Source organism: Chaetura pelagica, unplaced genomic scaffold, assembly GCF_000747805.2.
Source record: "Chaetura pelagica isolate M959 unplaced genomic scaffold, ChaPel_1.0 scaffold142, whole genome shotgun sequence".
Lineage (NCBI taxonomy): Eukaryota > Metazoa > Chordata > Aves > Apodiformes > Apodidae > Chaetura > Chaetura pelagica.
This window is the reverse complement of record NW_009952973.1, coordinates 9004645-9013818: the sequence shown is the minus strand read 5'-3', so window position 1 is coordinate 9013818 and position 9174 is coordinate 9004645. Positions and strand designations below refer to the sequence as shown.

Sequence of the window (9174 nt, the reverse complement as noted above, 5' to 3'; positions counted from 1 at the left end):
TCCTGCTGACTCTGTAAGATACGGTCTTCTGGCTGTTGCATATCTTATTTTTTTCATTTTCTTTATGGATCTTCACATGGGTTTTGATTAATGATGGATGCTGAACAGAAAATTTCTTTCAGCTGCTCGCACTGGTACCTACATTTTCTTCCTTTCAGAACCTGCTAATGGGTGTAAATAGTTCATATAATTCCTTCTGATGTATTTCACTTTGCATTTGAAAGATACCTGAATTTTTAGCTGTCATTGTACTGCTTATTCACCTAGCAATTCTTACCTAAACTTTAGGGTCAGGGCTTACATGTGCATGTGTGGGGGCAAACAGTCATGAGCTTGTTCTGCCCAGTCTCACAGCTGGTTTTGCCCTGTCTTTGGACTGGAAGCTTTGCTGTGTTGGCATGCTAGGTAAATCTGTGCAAAAGCTTAGCAAATAACCCTGAAGTGGAGCTGACCTGATGCAAAGCAGCTCATGGGAGAGGTATGGCAACTTCTGTTTTTCTGCACTCATCTGAAAGACTTCTCTAAGACTATTTCTGCTCTGTGAAAACAAGTTCCAGTTTATGCCCCACAAAGATATTTTTTTTTGTTAGTATTTTACAGGAAACAGAATTACCTATTTTGTTCCATAAGAATGTATTCAAATTATCGTTAATTAAATTAGCTGACTCAAATTATAAAATAATTTAGAAAATACATGCAAGGAAAAATCCTGAATAGATAAGACTAAAGAGAATATATTTTATTGTTTGTTAGGGTCATGAAGTCTGAATAGGCTCGGGACGAATTTTCCCATATTTTTGTTTGTTTAAAAAATTCCTCCTGCAACTTAATCCATGCAAATTTATATGCAGATTTCATAGTGGAGTATAGGCTTAATTTATTTTCCATTTCCTGAGCTGCCCAATAACCTCTTATCCCATCAACAAAGCAACATTTCAGTGGATGGCATTGAGACACTAGGGTGTTCTCATTGCTTTCCTTGTAACACAAGATCATCAAGGTTTGCAATATTAGCTTTGTAGAAAACTAACTGCAAATTTCTGAGATTCACCCTATAATAAGCCTGAGGACAATATACACCTGATTATCATCAACATAACCTAATGTTCCTTCTCAGAACATTCTCTGCATCTAAGTAAACCTGATTCGTACTCTGATTTGCTTTCAAGATTAATTTGAAAATTCTTATCCTGAATTTTATTAATGCACACAATCAAAATGTCTCTAAACTAGTAAGGCTTCTCTAAATACAAAGACAGCAAGATACAGAAACAATAAATACTTTTAGCTGACACTGCATGGTAAGATTCTGTGTGCTTTCTCTCTGTGAAGCCAATACGTTAAAACCTGCAGGGATAAAGGAAGTTAAAACAGTGTAAGAAATCACAATGCTTATATACTTATTAAAAATGGGCAGTGCGCCACATAAAGTTGACTTTTGTTGTGAAGGAATGAAAACCTGAATTACTTTACAAGAAATAAGAATTCAAGAATACAGGAACTGGGTAGCACAAAGAAAACCAGAACAAATTCAAGAACAACATCTAAATGACAATCCCACATTTCTGGAAGAAACCCTGTTACACAGTAATCTCCTGACAAGTAAAAACACTACGTGATGAGACTTCGTAGGTGAGGCCAAAATCTGATTAAGCACATTAAACTATGAAGCCAAAATAATGAAAACAGGTGTGATCTTTCCATCATATTTTCCACTTGCCAATGCTGTACACCTAGCTTACTATAATGCAAATGCAGTTTAAGACTGTTCTAGAAAATGTCATACTAATTTTTGCAATCACTTTATCTGATGGTGCTACTTTAATATTTAAAAACCACACTGTAAAAAGAACCATACCATAAAAGAATTACCTTAGGAAAGAAAATTCAAAGTAACTCCAGCAAAGACATCCCCCATCGATATTAAGAGTAGGCTCTGCTGGCATTTTCTTTTTTGTAATTGGGCTAAAAGTCCTTCATTCTGCTTCAGATTATTACAACAGAGTAAAACAGGAGTCCAACAGAAATATTGATATTATACCTGGTCACTAGCTCAAAATTATCTTTCACTAGTCACCCATCATTCCACAAATATCAGGTAAGACACTTAAGACAAATCTAAAACTTTGTTCCCAGGTCTTCCAAGACCATTCCCTCCATCATATGCTAAAACCTTCCCAAATCTTGACAGATCCTTTAATGAACCTTTATATAATCCTCAGCATGTTTATACATTGCTGTCATAAGCAGAACTCTTACAAGTCAGCCCTTTGAATTTCAATAGGTTCCCTTTTAAAAACACAAACTCTTTTTTATTTGCTAGCTCTTCATCTCTGATTGTTTATGAACATTATTGCAAAGAACTCTCTGTCCTGGAGTAGTACGGCATTTCTTTCTGAAGTTGCCAGTTACCAGGAAGCAAGTACTCAGCATCCAAATACTTCAAAGAGCATTGCTGTCTTCAGTTAGCATGGGTTTCTTATCCTTATTTTCACTATGCAAGCTCAGTAATCACGACATTTCCTTTTAACATAAACATGTACAGACTAGAAGTAAACCTTCAAATTGCAGTTAATCCCCATACTTGAATTGAATGCAGTCAGGCAGAGGTGCTCTCCTGGAAGCCAGTCTGGTGCAACCTTGCACAAAAAAGGCAAATATACTTTACATTGCTATTTAGAACATGCTAACCTAGCATGTTTCTGGAGTAAAGGTTCAGGTTGTCCAAGATGAGAGAGCACTCATAAGCTGGAAATCCCCATTCCGTGGCTGTCTAACAGCATAAAAAGTTGCCCTATGTGAAGAACCTCCTAGGAACATAAGTCTTCTTATGTCAGTGAACTGTTGGTCTTTTACTCACCTTATCACAACAGAAAGCTAGAGAAGTGCAACCAAAATGAGAGCACTCATCTTTGAACACTTTAAGGCCTATCAATACAGTGACTCACTGTAAGGTAAGGATGTGGTTTCAAGTCCTTTACGATTCTCCCAAAGTTGCCCTTCCCACAATCTGGATGAAAATTCGACACGGTGGAGAAAGGAGGACAGGCACTTCCTCCTTGTCTGAGCCGTAGGCGAGGTTAGACACAATCTGAGCACGCCAATGTATTAAGCTGCACAAGTGGAAAAGTTATGAATGGCTACCAAAACTTGAGAGTCTAGTTGTAAAATAGGTGCTAAGTAGTTTGACGTTGTTAGGACTTTTCCATGTGTCAGTGTATACTGCCACAGAATGTACAGGTCCAAAGAGTTTAGGAGCCTAACAGATTAGTGGTATTTTGTGAACTGTGTATAGCACCATTAAAGCACTCCAATCTCATAGCTAAGCTAATCTGCAAAGAATTGATAACAAACAAATTAAGAGTGATATTTAAATCTTCTTGATTTTCTGTCTCTGCTACTATCTGCATAATCTTATAAAGAAAACTCTAAATACCAGTTTCCTAAATGGCACCAAGTATGTTTACCAATAAGAAGACTGAGTTTTGGGATATCTTTGAGATAGATCACACTTGCTTGGATTCAGTCTGAACACCTCATCTGACTGCATATTGAAAAGAAAAATTAAACATTCCTATAGCTGAAAACTGCTGTAACTTAGCTTAATTGTCACATTCATTGCAGGGTTACAGATTAATAGATTGGCTAAACTGGCCCTTTTATAGAAACAAGGAAAAAAATTAAATAGGAGCAGTTAAATGAAGATCAATATTAATCAGTTATGTGAATTGACACACAATGTAAAGAAGTCACAGGTACTCTAGATGGACAACTGGAATGTTTCTCAAGACCTATCCAGTGACAGACCAATGATAAACTGTTCTCTCTCTTGTCATTTTGAGTGAAAAATTTCTGTGTGAGAATAAATAAGGCTCAATGATGTTTCAGTAGATGCGTCTTTTTATATGTAAGGTTGTGACAGCTGTCACCAAGAAGCTGTGAGATGCATACAAAAGTGATGGTAACCACAGTAAGACTGACTCATCCGCTGTCATTAGTTGCCCATGTAAGCATTCTTGATATAATTAAGTTTTGTGTCACTGTTGCAGTCTCACTCTCTGGTAAACCCTTTACCATTGGACTTATATTGGACAAGTTTCTTTAAGTTTGTATAAACTCATATTTAAGTCTGTGATTTTGTTTTGTATTTTCACTCAGCCACAGCCTACCAGACAATAAGCTACATTGCCACTGATATCTGGACTTCAACAAAAGAGTTTAAATCAACTTGACTGGAGAGACAGAGAGATAAATGAGGACTTCTCCACTAGAAAAAAAGAAATTTTTCATGGACCATTTTGTCCCTTTCACTTTCTTCAGCGAGTGAGGAAGATACATGTCTCTGATCAAATGACTGTCCCTTCTTTTTAAGTGTGCAAGATCATCTGTCATTTTCAAGAGGCATAGTATTACTCAAATAAACCCAGTGAGAAGAAAGTACATGCAGGCCATGAGAACAGAAAAGTGGAGTAAGGCAGGGACATGTCAAAGGACAGCTTCATAAATATTCCCTCTAAGCAAGGTTTAACTAGATTGGTCCCTAATACAAGATGAGTACTTCCACATCTTGTAACTGTGGCTGGTGTGCTGGCTTGCAGTGACAGCAGTGGTAAGAGCCACAGTGCTGTATGCTGTGCCACACTGCCAGCCTGCACAACTCCATCCTCTAGCTACATCTTTTCCAATTGATATCCTAAGTGTAGCAGTTCAATTAATATAAAAATGTAATTTCTGTTTTCAGTTTCTGCAGATGTTCTAAAGTAGATTTTTGTTATCAGATAGCACTAAAGCAGTACAATGGTTTTATTATTTGTTTCACTTCACCTGTATAACCTGTTTCTTTCTGCTATTGTGCCTATCTCACTGTTTGCATGAAACCAACCTTGACCCCAATCCACGGACTTTACTTTTGCAAATATTAAACTACTACAGGAACATTTGGATCCTGTAATGAGGTCCTGTTGTCCTACATTTCATCTGAATATTTTCCAGGAAGGTGGATGTCACCAGCTGGTGTAGTCCTGTTTGTCATGATAGTCATTTCTCTCATCAGTCAGGATGTTAAAAAACACTTCCAATGACACCAATCAAATATGAATCACCACAGCATGTCTAGGCCTGACTGTATTCCAGTTGTGAAATATAAAAGAAGATATGACTATTTAAGTAAAATGTATTTAAAAAATGCATTGGGATCCATCCAGCCAAGACAACTATGCTTTATGTTCCTCTGGAATATGGATAGCATACTGCCACAATAAAACATCACCAAGGAAAAGAACAAAGTATAACTCAGGGAGCCCATCCAACAAGTATGGATCAATATGACAGAGGCAGCAGGGTACAAAACTCCAAAGCATTCACAAGGAGAAAAATGCTACCCTTGATTTCATGCAAAGGTCCTTCAGAGTCAGAACACAAAGATTCTCGTTTCTCTGTATTTCTACAGTGAAAGCAGGATAAAACAGTCCCTGGACACTAATTACAGCTTTTTGGTGTTCAGGTCTCAGTATCTAACCTGCCCACATCAGTAAAGTCTAAATAGGGGTTTTCTTCCCTCTCTTCTTGCCTAAATCGCTTTTAACTTGGGCAGTGTTAGTGTTTGTCAGACTTTCTCCTCCTGGATATCTTATTTCAGCCCTTTACATTTATCTGTGTTTAAAACATAACTGTGTTTCATTCCAGCAATGGTCTGTATTTGTGTAAAAAAACCCAACCAAATAAAGAGATGCCTTCAGGCATAAAAAGAAATGCTTCCCTATGGAAGACAGTATGCTAACTAGGTGACAAAGCTGCTGGTGTATATAAATAACTCTTGTGAGAGTTAGCACAGCAGGCAGAGAAGCAAGAGATTATTTATTCTCAGCCTGAAGTCTGCAACATCCTGAAGCCTGCAAATACCTAGAACTGAAATTCCACAAATGTCATCTGAAAACAACCAGGACTTCATTCTCTCTGTAAAGGCTTGCATCTCCACGACAAAAAGAGGAAACAAATAAATAAATAAATAAATTTGTGGTTTTCACATTGGAAAAAAGTGAAAAAACCAAAACAGCCAAAAAATCAGTCCACTGACTAAAGGCCACATCTCTGCTCAGTGGCTCAACTGGGGCCATCCTGGGGGACAGGGATGGGCACGGTCCCCACAAGGATGCTGTCTGCCCCCACCTCTGCTGGTGTCTGCAGGCTGGCTGTAGGGGTGCTGTGGAAAGCAGAGTGACAGAGTAACAACATCTCCACAAAACTGTTGGCAACTGCCATGCTTGCCTTACAGACCCATAGCTATGTGGGCACATAAAGACTACAGCCCATCTCTGAAGCTAAGCCTGGAAGAGAATTCAGGGGTTTGATTCCAAATACATTTCTTTAGCCATGTAACTTGGCTTCCAGTGCTAGGCTATTGAACAAATCCTGGGAAGCAGCTACCAACCTTTTTCATGCTGTTATCCACAAACATCTAGTTCTCCATCTTCTTTGTATTCCTTTTCGATAGCTAAGCTGCCTGTCCTGTCACATTTATTATCTTAAAAGAAAAACTTCTATTCAGATTGGAAGAAAGAGAAAAAACTAGCATTAAAAATATTACTTTGACTTTCTTGTATCCAAGGATTAGAGGATAATCCAGTTGAAGTTTTTCTTTGATAAATGCTTTGTTTGAGATCCCGGTTTAATTAATTTTAATGATGAGTTTATAAATACATTAAATGAAAAAAGTTAGAATGGAAACTTAAAAGCTGTAATGTATCACCATCATCATTATCATATATTATAGCTGTGTTGTTGCAAGAAAGTGATTCTTGCTTGATTCCTAAATAATTTGCTTATTCTAAGATGGTATTTCAGCTGCTTACTGTGACTGCTGAATCCTAAGTGACCTTAGGCTACAGTCTTGTGCTAAAGAGGGGATTGCAGAAGTGCCAGCAGTGCTCCCTTAGCAGCGCGTCACATCTATCGGCTCCAGTCATGAAAAACCATAGCCATTACCTAACCAATTCTCCTTGCGTCTTTAATTTGCCTGGAGACTGAAAAGGAAACGTTCATGGTCTGGTTTAAGAAAATCCCAAACGTTATTTGCAGCTGGGAGAGAGAAAAAAAGAAAAAGAAAAAAAAGAAAAATAAAAAGAAGAGGTCATAACATTAAAGGAAACTCTGTCAAAAATGCAGATGTGGTCACAGCACCAGATGGTATAGCTACAGTAATTTTCTTTAACAAAACCTTTTGAAGCCACACAAATACAGTTGAGAAAATGGTTCAGGTGGGAATCTGAATCCACCTTTATCAGCTGAATTCCTAAACCCAAATGCATGCAAGTTCCAATTTACTGACACTCTGCAATGAAGTAAATGTCATTGTGCCCATGCCTGCTAGATGAAAGGATCACTGTGCTGTGGGATCCCATGTCCTGGTGTGCAGTGAGGAATTAAACTTAAGGTTAGGATTCACCATGTTGCTGGGTTAGCATCCAAACCTAAACTTCAGTGGGATTGCCCTTCTTTTCAGAAAGGCCTAATTCTCTCTTGTTCTGTAGTTAATGCTAAAATGCTACATAAAATACCTGAGGGAAAAAAAAAAAAAAGAAAAAAGGAGATATATTTTGAAATTCTGCGTTCATCTCTGTATATCCTCTTGAACAGTGAGTTTTTATTGATAAATGTATTATGGCTTTTATAGAGTCATGAACAGGAAAATAAAATCCTGCCCAAATAGGAAACTAAAATAAATAATGATCTGGGATACACCTACAAGAAATTGCTACAAGAAAAGTTTTAAGTCTGATTTCATTTCATTTAAGTCTGATTTTTAGAGTGAGGTTGATGAGACACTGGAACAGTTTGCCCAGGGAAGTTGTAGATGCCCCCTCCCTTCAAATGTTCAAGGCCAGGTTGGATGGGGCTTTGAGAAACCAGTTCTAGTGAGAGGTGTTCCTGCCCACAGCAGGGGGTTGTAAGTACATGATCATTAAGGTCCCTTCCAACCCGAACCAGGTAACTGCTTAAAAGAAAGTGGCTTGGATAGAATTGTTAACAATGAAGCAACAGTCAAGAATACCATAAAGCAACTAAAATAATTCAGTAAAACAATTCAGAAATTTTTAATGGGGCAACATCTTGCATAGATCAAGATTTGAAGATTTGCTTTTTATATGTTTTAAGTAAAACAAACAATCTAAATTGGTTATTAGTCACTGCAGTTTTGTGCAGAGGTTGACAGCTTTGGAATCAATGAATAATTATGTGGTGCTTCCACATTATAATGTGGAATCAGTGTTGACATCTGCATGCCCATTAATCTTGCTTTATGTGCAATTACCTGTAAATTGGACACCAACTGCATTTGGCAAGCAGCAACATCTTAAGCCATCTCCAGACAAAGACATTCAGCTTTTTAATCTGCATTTTGTTGTCATGGTCTGTTTTATAAATTTACTGCACACTTTTACTGCTCTGTAACACAAAGCAGGATTACTGACAGAACATTTCATATGCAGATGCTTTTCAATTTATTTAGTATATGTAATAAAAAAATACTCATAAACCTTGCAGGTCTTGAGTGGCAGATAAGAAGGTAAGAAATATGATAGGGACATAGGAAATTGATGTAATGCTATATACTATTGTGTGCAAGACACTAAGGGTTATTTAGTGATGAGGAGTCAGAAGAGTTTTTGAGAAGTCTCTCATTTCATAAAGCATATGTGATCCTCATGACAGGTCACAACTCTTAAAAAAGATAGCTAGATTGGTCAGGCATTATGTAAGTAGCTGAAACTGTGTGTTGGAAGATACAGAGAGGTGAAATCCCAAGACAAGGTAAGATGCTCACTATAAGCATTGTTTTTAAGGGCAAACATCAACTGAAACAGCTTAAAAGGAAACCCATGGCATGATTTGGGCTATGTCTGAGTTTGTCTGGAAGTTCTGTCCTCTTCCTAACTCTGGTCCTCATATCCCTTGTGCTGCTGCTGCAGGACAGGAAGAGGAAATTTTCCCTTCATTAACGAAGGAGCTTTTGCAATCATTTATGTAATCACAGATGGGCTTCCTAGGGCTTATTCCTTTGTGAAGTGCATTTCCAGCATCCTCCTTTACATAACAGAAGATGTAAAAGGATTTAGTAAAAAACTTTTGTTGAAAGGACTTAGTAGTGAAAAGGATTACTTTTGGCAGCAGGAA

The 9174-nt window shown here is 37.6% G+C and overlaps 1 protein-coding gene across 1 annotated transcript in view; it reads right to left on the bottom strand.

The window, feature by feature from the left end:
* The window catches only part of GALNTL6 (polypeptide N-acetylgalactosaminyltransferase-like 6), a 277333-nt gene that overhangs the window by 21768 nt on the left and 246391 nt on the right, over nt 1-9174 (bottom strand). The gene's annotated exons all lie outside the window — the stretch shown is intronic.